At 35.3% G+C, this 12,713-nt stretch overlaps 1 pseudogene; it reads left to right on the forward strand.

Annotated features, from left to right (window-relative positions):
* Nucleotides 1-8,603: 8,603 nt before the first annotated feature.
* On the forward strand, nt 8,604-11,672 carry LOC121169097 (annotated as a pseudogene).
* The last annotated feature ends 1,041 nt before the right edge of the window (nt 11,673-12,713 follow it).

Below are 12,713 nucleotides of genomic sequence, written 5' to 3' on the forward strand. Positions count from 1 at the left end.
ACTCTTCAAGAGGCCTCAATGGCCTGAGCTGAGCCAATCTTGAGCCAGGAGCCAGGAGCCAGGAGCCAGGAGCATCTTCTGACTCTCCCACATGAGTGCAGGGTCCCAAAGCTTTGGATTGTCCTTGACTGCATTCCCAGGCACCCATATAGGACCCCAGGATGTGCAAGGTGATGACTTTAACCACTAGGTTACCATGTCAGGCCCATTTCTGATGTTTGCTAGATAGCTTTCTCATATGCAGATCTCATTTACTTTGGATGTATTCTCCAAAGTGGAATAACTGGGCCATATGCCGATCAATTTTCAGTTCTTTTATCACTCTCCATACTGACTTTCATATTGGTTGCAGAAGCCTACACTCCCACCAACGGTGAAAGAGGGTACCTTTCTTCCCACATTCACATCGAAAGGTGTTAGTAGAGTTCTGAATATAGGCCAATCTCACTGGAGCTAAGTGGAACCTCAATGTGGTTTTCCTTTGTATCTCCCTGACAGCTAGGGAGCCTGAACATTTTTTTTTCCCATAATCTGTCAGCAAATTAAATTAATTTTCACAAATGTCTGTTCATTTCCTTTATCTATTTCTTCACAGGGTTGTTTGTTTGCTATTGTTGAATTTAAGGGTTGTTGTTTGCTATTGTTTAACTTACAAACTTGCTCTTTGTAAGTTCTGGATGTGTAGTGTGCAAAGATTTCCCCCCCATTTCATTGATTGTTTCTTCACTTTGTTGATCATATCTTCTGCTATAGAGGAGTATCTCAGATTAAGGTAGTATAATTTTTATTTGAGCTTTAACTATCTGTACTTTTGGTAACTTTCCTAACAAGTCTTTCTAAGGAAAGACTTTCTTAGATCTTGGAGAGTTCTTTCTATTTTTTTCCTCCAATAGTTTCCTGGTCTCTGGGTGCAGATTTAGGTCCTGGCTCCATTTAGAGCTGATTTTTATAATGTGACAGGTAGGATCTTGCTTATTACCTCTGCAGGCTGCTGTCCAATTGTCCCAACAGCATTTACTGAAAAAATTCGGGCTTTTCCCTTGGCTTACTTTCAGTTCTCTTTTCAAATATTGGTTAATTGTACATTTGTGGGCTCCCTTCTGGGGTTACTATTTTGTTCCAGTGATCTTCTCTCTTTCTGTACCAGTAACAGTCTGTTTCCATGATAAATGCTGCGTAGTATGTCTTGAGGTATGGAATTATAATTCCTCCAATTTGGTTTTTATTCTTCAGGATCACTTTGGCTTTTCATGGTCTTCTTTTTTTCCAGATGAACGTTTATATCTTCTATTTCTGAGAACTTTATTGGGATTTTGATTGAGATGGCATTGAATCTATATAGTGCTTTTGGTCATATGGACATATTGATAATGTTAATCCTGCTGATTTAGGAACATGGTAAGTTTTTCCCTCTTTTAATTTTTAATTTTTTTTTCTTTTTTCAAAAAATGTTTTGTGATTTTCATTATACAGGTCTTCCACATCTTTAGTTAGGTTGATTCCGAGGTATTTGAGATTTCTCTCCATTATTTTACAGAGGACTGTACTTACAGTTTCTCTCTCAGCTATTATGCTATTTATGTTTATTGGTATCACTGACTTATTATGTTCATTAATTTTGTAACCTGCTACCATGCCAAATTCTCTTATGAATCCCAATAGACTCTTGATGGAATCCTCTGGTTCTATGTAGAGAATCATGTCGTCTGCAAACAGGCATAATTTTAATTCCTCAGTCCCAGTTTGGATTTCTTTAATTTGTTATTCTAGCCTAATGGCTCTAGCAAGGATTTAATTACTATACTGAATAGCAGCTGTGAAAGTGGAAATCCTAGTTTAGTTCTAGTTCTTAGTAGAAAAGATTGCAGTCTTTTCCCATTTAGTATAAAGCTGGTATTGTTTTTTTTTTCATATTGCTTTGTTTTTGATATAAAATATTCCTTCTGTGCCTATTTTATTTAAGTTTTTTTAGCATGATGTGGTGTTGGATTTTGCCAAATGCCTTATCTGCATCTATTGAGATGATCACGATTTTTTTTTATTTTGTTTCAATTTTTTTTATGTGGTGAATCACATTTATTTACTTGCAAATGTTAAAATATTGCTTCATGCCAGGGTTAAATCCCACCTGGTCCATGTGAATATGCTTGATGTAATTTTGGATCCTCTTGGCTCGTATTTTATTGAGCATCTTCGCATCTGCATTCATCAGGGATATTGATCTATAGTTCTCTTTTTCTGTTATGTCTCTATCTGGCTTTGGTATTAAGGTGATATTAGTCCATTTTCTCTAGTGTCTGGGTGAGCTTTGCTGTTTCCTTGCTACATTTCTGTCGTGTCAGTCTGTCTATTGATGCTCATGGTGCATTAAGGTCTACCAATATTATTGTACAGAGTCTATTTCTCACTTAAATTCATTAATTTTTGTTTCTTGTAGCTAGGTACATTGGCATTTGATGGATACACATTATGGTGATCTCTTCTTGCTGAATTGATTCGTTGATCATTATGTGGTGTCTTTCTTCATCTCTTTTAGTGTTTTTCACGTTAAATTCTATTATCTGATATAAGAAGGGCTATGCCAGCTAATTTTTCTATTCCGTTAGCCTGAAATATCTTATACCATCCTTTCATTTTCAGTTTCTGCCTATCTTTTCTGATTTTGAGATGTGTCAGTTGTAGGCAACAAAGAAATGGGTTTTGCTTTTTGATCCAGACACATCTCTAATATTTTATTAAAGATTTTAAGATATTTACGTCTTAAGACATTTACAGTTTATCAATGGATTATTCATTGCTTGATTTAGTCACATGTTGTTTTTTTAAAGGGTTGTTCTCCACATTTGTCTTTGATTCTGTTAAGTGCTACTCCTTTTCTCTGTTGAGAGAATGTCTTCAAAACTCTTTTGAAGGTCAGGTCTGGAAGAGGTGTGTTCTTTGAACTTTACTATGCAAGAATTTCATTTCATCTTAAAAGACAAAAGAAAGTTTTGTTGGCTAAGTTATTCTGAGCTGACAATTTTTCCCTTTTACAATCTGGAATATGCCACTCCATTCTCTTCTGGCTTGTAGAGTTTCCCCTAAGAGGTCAGCTGTGCATCTAATTGGGGTTCCTCTACATGTTGTTTTTTTTTCCACTTGAATATTTAATATTTAAAGATCTTTTCTTTGCATTCAATTAATGAGAGCTTGATTATCATTTGTTGTGGTGATGATTGCTTTTGTTCAACCTTTTGGGGAATTCTGTTCCCCTCTTGTATTCTGTTTCCCAATTCTTCGTATTAGGGAAGTTTTCCTTTATTATTCCATTGAATGCATCTTCAAACCCAGTTTTTCTTTCTGTACCTTCTGGAACTCCCATAACTTATATTTGTCCTTTCAACAGAATCTTTTAACACCCAAGTACTTTTTTTTTTTATCTTGACTCAGTTCTACTTCCAGCTTTCTGATTGTTTCCCCATTGTAGCAAGAAATCTTTTCCAATTCTGAGAATTTTTCTTCTTCCTCACTCATTCTATTATTGAGGATTGCCACTGAATTTTTAATTTGCTCCACTGTGTTTTTAATTTATGATACACCACCTTTCATTTATTTCATTGCTGCTATTTCCTATATAACACATCTCTTAAATACCTTGAACTCTTGCATGTACTTCTCCTTGTTGATTTAGTTTTATAACAAGTTTTCTAAATTATTTATCCCCATTTGCTCAATGTATTCCTCAGTTAACTCTGAGGAAACTTTTAATCTTGTAGATTTTCTCCCTGTATTTTCAAGTTCTCCTTTATTTATATGAACATGTCTGTATCCAAATTTCCTTTTCTAATTATATCAATCACACTGATTTGGAATCAACATAATTAAATCATTACAACTTGTTTTTCTTTTTTTAAATTTAATTTAATTTAATTTAATTTTATTGGAAAGGCAGATATACAGAGAGGAGGAGAGACAGAGAGGAAGATCTTCCGTCTGATGCTTCACTCCCCAGGTGAGCGCAACAGTGCCAATCCGAAGCCAGGAGCCTCTTCCGGGTCTCCCACGCGGGTGCAGGATCCCAAAGCTTTAGGTTGTCCTCAACTGCTTTCCCGGGCCACAGGCAGGGAGCTGGAAGGGAAGCGGGGCTGTTGGGATTAGAACCGGCGCCCATATGGGATCCTGGGCGTGCAAGGTGAGGACCTTAACCACTTGTGCCACCACGCTGGGCCCGACAACAAGTTTTTCAGATTGAAAACTGTATCTCCATACAGTTACATCATTCAATCACTAGGGACACCTGAATATCAAATTAAAGGAATACAATCTAAAATAACATCTTTGGTAGATAATTTTCTAAATCTTAACAGATTTTACTTTCTGCTTCATAAAGAATCACATGGTCTTCAGAAAAGCAGAGAAAAAAATGAATTACAATGAACAAACCTTATTTTATTCCCTAATTATTCCAGCTCTACCACGTACCACCTATGTAATTTTGGTCAAGCAAAGCACCTTGAGATCAGTTTTCTAATTCATGTAATGGTGGTGATAGGATCTGTCTCATGTTCTTTTCCTGTGTATTTTAAAATACATCTTATTTAATGGTGCCAGCACAGGTGAAATCCTCTGCCTGCAAGCACTGGCATATCATACAAGTATCTGTAAGGGTTCCAGCTGCTTCAGTTTGAATCCAGCCCTCTGCTTATGGACTGGGAAAGCAGAAGATGATGGAGCAAGTCCTTGGGACCTTGTACATGTGTAGGAGACCTGGGAGAAGCTCTCATATTCTGGCTTTGGATTGGCTCAGCTTGGATCCAATAGATGAAACACCTCCCTCTCTATTTCTCCTCTCTGTCTTTCAAATAAAAATAAATCTTTAAAAAATAATTAAATCCTATTACTTACAGAAACTATTATAGTGTCTGATCAAAGTGAATGCTAAAAAGTGACATATATTTCCTTTATTTTATTTATATCTCAATTATGCAACTCGTCTACATTCAGCCTTTCTCCCTGTCTGCTAAGAGAAATGTTTCACACATATTCTCATTTCAACTAATTCCAGTAATATTAGTAGTATGCTTCATTAAGATGAACTTGAACGAATATCCTAGGGGTGTTACTAGCTGTGTAACCTAATGACCATTATGTAACGTTTATGAGCTTAATTTCTCGTGTGTAATTTGGAGATAATATTATCTATCTCATAGAGTTGTTGTGCCTTTCACTGGTGTCTATGAGTATTTGAAAATCGTTGTTGAATGAACACAGATAATAACAAAAATGTATTGAATATATACTACATAAAAAACAATGTTAAACATTTTACATACATTATTTAACTGAATTTTCCAGAGGAGCATATTTGATGGATTAATATTAATTATCTTTTAGCATAATCATGTGACTTTTTATTTTAGCTAAAGAACTTTTGAAGTCTAGTTTATTTTTATATTATTACAAGAATATAATTTGTCATAAAATTTTCAAAAGATAAACATACTGCTTAATATACATTCCAAACTCATTTTAATCTAATGCCATAGAATATCTTATAAGCACAAAAATACTGTTTTTTCGTATGTGTTCCCAAAAACATATCAAACAGCCCTACATTACATATAATGCTATGATTTCTAAAAGGATAGAAGGAAGCAATAGGAAATGACAGGATATCAGCCCCGAAAGATGGAAAGTTACAGAAAGGAATAAAGGCTTAAAATATCCTTTATTGATCCCTGAAAACACTGTACTGATTTTTATGTATGTACTCATAGAGATGCCAAAGATTGTCATTTATTATTGTTAAACTTTTAAAATTGTTCATGTATTTTACAACTTCTTGTGTTTTTGCATTAAAATATGCTAATTTACATTTTCCATGGTCCATTAATAATAGTGAATATGTAGTAGAAAGATAATAGACCACATTGAAAAAAAAATAATCTCTTAATCTAAATGTGAAGAGATACAGCCCTCATTTAATGTGATTGTTCTTAAGATATTTGCATCTCCCATGAGGTCCTGTTAGCTAAATATTGGAGTCGCTACCATGGATGTGACATATAACCCAAGTGACACTTGGTTGGCAGAATCTTGTTTCTCAAATATTTGAAGATTTAGGCTGACCATTGGAATAATTTAAAGAAGGACAATATATTTTTTCTGTTCTTCATCTATCACTTTATGAAACAGTCTTAATACCCACAGCAGTGTACTTTGAGCACATTAATTTCTTTGATAGATATATTTTATTTTTATTAGAAAGACATAATTACAGAGAGAAGGAGAGAGATTCTCTGTCTGCTAATTTGCTCTCCAAATAGCAACAATGGTCAGAGCTGAGCTGATCTGAAGCCAGAAGCCCAAAGCAATCATGTGGAGTTGGGCCATACTCTGCTGTTTTCCCAGACCATTAAGCAAGAAGCTGGTTGGGAAGTTCAGCAGCCAGGACATGAAATTATGCCTATTTGGGACTCCTATTCTGCAGGCAGTGGCTTAAAGCCCTATGCCACAGCACCGGCCCTGACTAATTTCTTTTACCTAGCAAATATCTTTTCATAAATCCTCTCTTCTCCGTTCATATCCTACATGCTCCAAAAAGAACGCTATTTCCTGAATTCAAACATGAACTTATATTGGGCTTACACCATTTAGAATCCATTAGGCATTCTCCACTATTATCTTAGAATGAAGTTCAACATTATTTTTTTTGTTATAAAGCAAAGTCTTTTATATTCTAACTCTCACATATTTCTTCTGACATTTCTTTGTCTCACAACATCATCATGAAAATGATTTGCCTCAGAATTTTTGAATCTACTGAAATGCTTTCCACAGATGTCATTTTTCCCCCTGAAGTATTTCTAGCCTTTGCCTAAATATTACCTATCTGGAATAGGACCACACAGCTGTGCCAAGAACACAATTTTAGGAGAGGAGGCATTTACTTTCAGCTTTACGCAAGTTTAGAATCAGCAACTGAGACAGAGTACTTCCTTAAAAGTATTCTGGCCATGATCCTCGCCCCAATCTATTTTCAGCAATCCCAAGCTCCAATATTTAAAATTGTTACAATGTCCACCCCACCCCTATACATACACCTTCTCCTCCTTCTGTTTTATTTCTCTATATTTTCTGTAACTTGACATATATATTTTCCTATATGCTTATTAATTTGATTTCTGCCCCAATAAAATGTAAGTTTATGAGGACAAGGATTTCCCTAAGTTTTACTTAGTATTGTATAACTAATGACTAGAGTAGTTCCCTGCAATATAGTGGCTACTCAAAAAGCGTTTGTTGAATGAAAGATGCATGAATCTACCTGAAATTTTCACAAACCCTCCTATCACTCCATGAATTTGCATACGCTGTTTCCTTTGCCAGATATGCATTCTATGCCTGCATAAGCCAAATTACTTCCTACCAGCTTTCATGAATTGATTTGATTCACTTCATTTTGTTGCTTTCTCTAATTTCCAATAGACTTGATTAATTGTCTTTCTGGGAAACCCTCATGTTATCACATAATAGTATGACTGTATTTCTTGCCTATAGTCTCAACTAGAGTATGAATTTCCTTAGACAATGAATCCCTGATCACATTGGCTTGGTGTAATATGAAATGCTTTGAAGACACTGAGACGTGAGCTAAATCCTGGCTTACCTATTTGCTCACTAGATAAATATAGATAAATATAGATAAATCACCAAGTTTGAAGAGCATTAGATTCTTCATATGAAAGAACAAGGACAATAATTCATAGTTTATATGGAGAATATGATGAAAGATATATAGCTGAAAGGTTTAGCATGTTGCCCAACACATAGTATGAACAAAAAATGTGAATATTGCAATCTCTATTCATCATACCACAGCAACAGAAGCTCCAATTATAGAGTAAATATTGAAAATATGAGTACATTGCTTGGTTAAATGAATAAATAACTCACTTTATGTTCTCATAATTTCACATTCATGGCCTCCCCCCACATGATGTTTTAAAATCGACTCATTTCACATTACATGAATTGACTGCTTATATTATCTCAATTCTATGTTCACAATTGTCTCATTCATGGCTTAAACTTGCTGTGATGGAAGAACTAACACCAAAAAGTCATTAACTGCTAACATAGAGTGGAGCTTTTCCTTCCTCTCCCCAGTCACTGTCAGAGGAAAGCATTCTCTCCTCGTTAACTTATTCACATGCATATGACACGGGTTAGAGAGAACAGCAAAAATAACAGTAAGAATTCGTATGATTTGGGATGGAAGTCTACTTAAACTTAAGAAGCCCTAGGGATGACAAATTTTGTATTTCTATGATTATACAATTGATTCTATCAATTCTATCAATTCTATCATACAATTGATTCTATGATCATAGAATTCTATGATTATACAATTTAAACAACAGAAGGATTTTGATAAAAGATCATTTTTTCAAATATTTATTTTTTTAGTTGAAAGATAATGTTAGAGGGAGAGAAAGACAGAGAGGGAGAAAGAGTCTTTGCTTCTACAGATCACACCTAAGTACTTATGCTGTCTTCTGCTGTCTTCCCAGGCACATAAACAAAGAGTTGTGCCAGAAGTGAATCAGTAAGGACTCACAATAATGTCTATACCGAATGACAGTGTGGCAAGTGGTAGGTTAACACACACCAGCCTCCCAAGCATTGCTCACTAATTTAAAAGTTGTTTTCAGATGTTCAAGTGCTAAAGCACGTTGCAATTACACATTTTGTGTTGTGGACAGGACTATAGTGAAGACCAAGTGACACGCTGTATTGGAATGTTTTTGAAAGCCTTAGCACATTTTAATTATTAGTATCATGATGGGTTTGCTCGTGCTTGTATAATTTTAAAATTAATTTTATTAACAGATTAATTGTATGCCAGATAAATTTCCCACTTCACTGGGTGTAAGTTGGTAAAATTTTGTGTTAACAAAAAATCATTTAACTCTTGACATAAACTGATTCCATAAAATTTTCTTTTCCTGCAGATTTATTTATCTGAAAGACAGAATTTGAAACAGAGAGAGAGAAAGGTCTTTCTTCAGTGGATTCACTCCCCTAAATACCTTCACCCACTGGGTGGGATTAGCCAATGCCAGGTATGTCAATCTCCATCCAAGTGTCCCTGGCGGATGTGAGAATTCAAACACTTAATCCATCTCTTACTGTTTTCCCAGATGCATTAGCAGGGATTTGGACATAGAGTGAATCAGCCAGGACACAAACTGATGCTCATCTGGGATGTTGGCATGTTAGACAGTAGCTTAATACATCACTCCACAACACTGGCCCCACAATTTTCTCTCTTAATAACAGTGAATAAAGAATGGTCAAGGTCTCGCTTCTGCTGCTGCTGATGCAGAGAAATCATTCCTTTATCATGATATGTGTACTGTCTTGTGAGAGTAGTAGTTAAAAGGTAAGTGTAAAAGAAATTACTTAAGGAAAACTAATCCTCTTTCATGCGTTAGTTTTAAATATTCATATTGATTGCATTTTTTTCAGACTATAAAATAATCATTGACATATTAGAGAACTGATTGTTGATTCCATTTGTCCTTATTTTACGCATGTAGTGCCTACCTTCTAAGAATTTCTTACCTAAAACAAGCACTAGTGGTTTAATATAACTGTGCATACACTAAGCTAGATAATAAAGGGAAGGAGTGTGGTTAATGTATTAGTGTAAAAAGATCAGGATAATGCAAGAAACCGAGTCACAACAAAAGGACTTTTCTCATTTAGGTTTACATTGCCTGAGAGCCTGACTTATGGTTCAAGTCCCAGTTCTATTACTGGCACAATGCACTGCCGTAGGCAAATCACTTAACTTCCCTCTGTGCTTGACTCTCTGTGAAGTAAATGAAGCAGACATGGCTAACATTTATGCAAGTATTAGGGATTCTAGAAGCATAATATGATTATGCATTTAGTGGTAAATATACAAAAATACACTTTTAAGATCTGAACTACAATTTTGTAAATTTTCAATGCTCAATTAGCAGTATTATATTTGAAGTTTGATACATAGTTATGTATCTTCCCCTTCAAATAGCAAACAGTCAAATTAATATCATGCTGCCAAGGCTAAACAAGTCACCTGCTTTTCTTCAAGGACATGGATATTTGTTTGCTTTCAGTATTTCTTCCAATAGCATAAAAAGCCTTATCCAACATGCACAGAAGAGGTTACAAAGTCCTTCCTGTATCCTGATACAGTATAAATAATCCCATCCATCCTCTGACTGACCTAAACTTATGGATGCCTGCCACTGCAGCCAATAATAAATACTGGGTATTTGGAGACATACATCAGTTGTCAATTAAGTAACTGTCATTTACTGAGTGACTGCAGTAGGCTAGTTTTTTAAATAGTCATTGTTATGTAAGCCTAATGGATACTCTACAAAGTTAGAGTATTTATATCTTCCCTTAGAGGTGAAAATTTAGAGAAATAAAGATAATTAAGTCAGCTACTAAATAGATAATATGTTTCTTCCTTTACTGTGTCTGCTCAGAGGAGAATCACACCCATCTCTTGATATCTCCAGACAATCTTAAATTACACATGCACATTTGATTTTCTTTTGCAATTTAATATTGTCAGAAATACAATTATCTTCTCTGTTAGTATATGTTGTTATTCTAACATTACAGCATTAAATGTTGTCAATACAGAAAATATCATTGCATTAACAAAAATATAACGACAAAATATAAAAATCCATTACCTAGTTATTTTATATACTTTGAGGTGCAGAGCTAATTTTATGAATTGTCTTTACTCATTTCTCGTAAATATTTTTGACTCTATCATGATGTAACTCAGCATTTTTTTTCTTTACCTCTTTATATAACATCAAGTCTATACAAAGTTTGCTATGAAAATGCTAATATTAAGCACATTAGGTAGCAATATGCTAAAATGGTTCTGGAGTACTATGTATACATAAGAGGTCCTACGTATTTAAAGATGCCTTTAAACATTGGCTTAAATGCAGTAAATAGTATTTACTGAAATCTCAAATTTCCCGGAGATGTAAAAATTTCAATTCTTCCACAGTTTCAGAGGTTTCAATTATCTTTGATTATGCTTTTACATCCCAGGTACCCAATTGACTTTATAAAAGCATTTTGGGGAAAAAAAATCAAAAGACAGATCAATTAATTGAGAAAGCTTTCTGAGATAAAGTAAACTCTTCTTCAAAGAGAAGATCACCTATCTATCTCTTTCTAAGCATTCAAGGTGTCAAAGCGAGGACAGAGTAGGTCCTCTGGTATGAAATTTCAGATTTCCCTTGGTCTTCCTGTAGGTACTGTTATCAACTGTTCTGACAACACATTGGGCAAAATTCTGTATGTCATCTTTCTGGAAGGGATCAATGAAATAGAACTAACTTCCTGCTGTTGGTGTATTGGTGACATGGTGATGGCCAGAGTCAAGAAAGGCAAACTAAACTTCAGCAAGAAGATATATTGAGCAATGGTAATTCCACAATGAAGGTCACATTGAGGACAAGATGATGTGCTTTTGTTCTGAAGATAATGAAGAAGTAATAGTAAACATAAAAGACAAAATGAAAGATTCTGCTATCACTGGACCATTTGCAAAGTAGTGTGCAGACTTGTGGTACAGGATTGCATTCCTTGCAGGCAGAATTGTATGATTCTCCAGTGGATTTGTAAAAACAAGAACAAAACAAAGCAAAAAACCATTAAAAATGTTTGCTCTTGTCTCACCCCACCCACCTACAAAAGGAGGGGAGGTCAGATCAGAGTATTAACAGAAGACTCCAAATTAAGATTTACAAAAACAAATCCTCATGCACATTTTCTAAAAATTTAGAAAAAAGCAGCTCAGCATGAAACCATGAGTAAGTTATACTCATAGATGTAATATTTTAAATTATCATTAGTTTTTTTTCAGATTATTAAGGTATTTTAATAAGTTACGTCTATTCCCCACCATTGTTCATTATCCTGAGGATGAAGAACAATACTCAGAAAACATTGCGATGGAAAAAAGGGAAGCATATTATTGCTCCTGTGATTTTGTTTTTCATTTTTAAAGATTCATTGATTTATTTATTTAAAGTAAGAGTTATATAGAGAGAGGTAGAGACAGGGACAAAGATCCTCCATCTCCCAGTTCACTTTTCAAATGATTGCAATGGTCAGTGCTGGGCCAGGTCAAGTCTGAAGCCAGGATCTTCATCCAAGTCTTTCACATAAGTAATACAGTCCCAAACACTTGGGCCATCATGCACTATTTTCTCAGGCCATTAGCAGGAGTTGAATCAGAAGTGGAGCAGCTGGGACAGGAAACAGCACCTTTATGGGATGCCAGTGTCTCAGGCAGTGAGTGACTTGACTTGCTATGAGACACACTGGCCCCTAAATGTTCATACACTATGGTTCATAAACCATACATACTGCTGCTTGTTTTTTTTTTTAAAGATTTATTTTTTATTGGAAAGTCAGATATACGGAGAGGAGAGACAGAGAGGAAGATCTTCTGTCCAATGGTTCACTCCCCACATGAGCGCAACGGCCGGTTCTGCACCGATCCGAAGCCAGGAGCCAGGAACCTCCTCCAGGTTTCCCACGTGGGTGCAGGGTCCCAAGGCTTTGGGGTGTCCTCTACTGCTTTCCCAGGCCACAAGCAGGGAGCTGGATGGGAAGTGGAGCTGCTGGGATTAGAACTGGCA

Source organism: Ochotona curzoniae, unplaced genomic scaffold, assembly GCF_017591425.1.
Source record: "Ochotona curzoniae isolate NIBS_2020 unplaced genomic scaffold, NIBS_Ocur_1.0 scaffold_1852, whole genome shotgun sequence".
Classification (NCBI taxonomy): Eukaryota; Metazoa; Chordata; class Mammalia; order Lagomorpha; family Ochotonidae; genus Ochotona; species Ochotona curzoniae.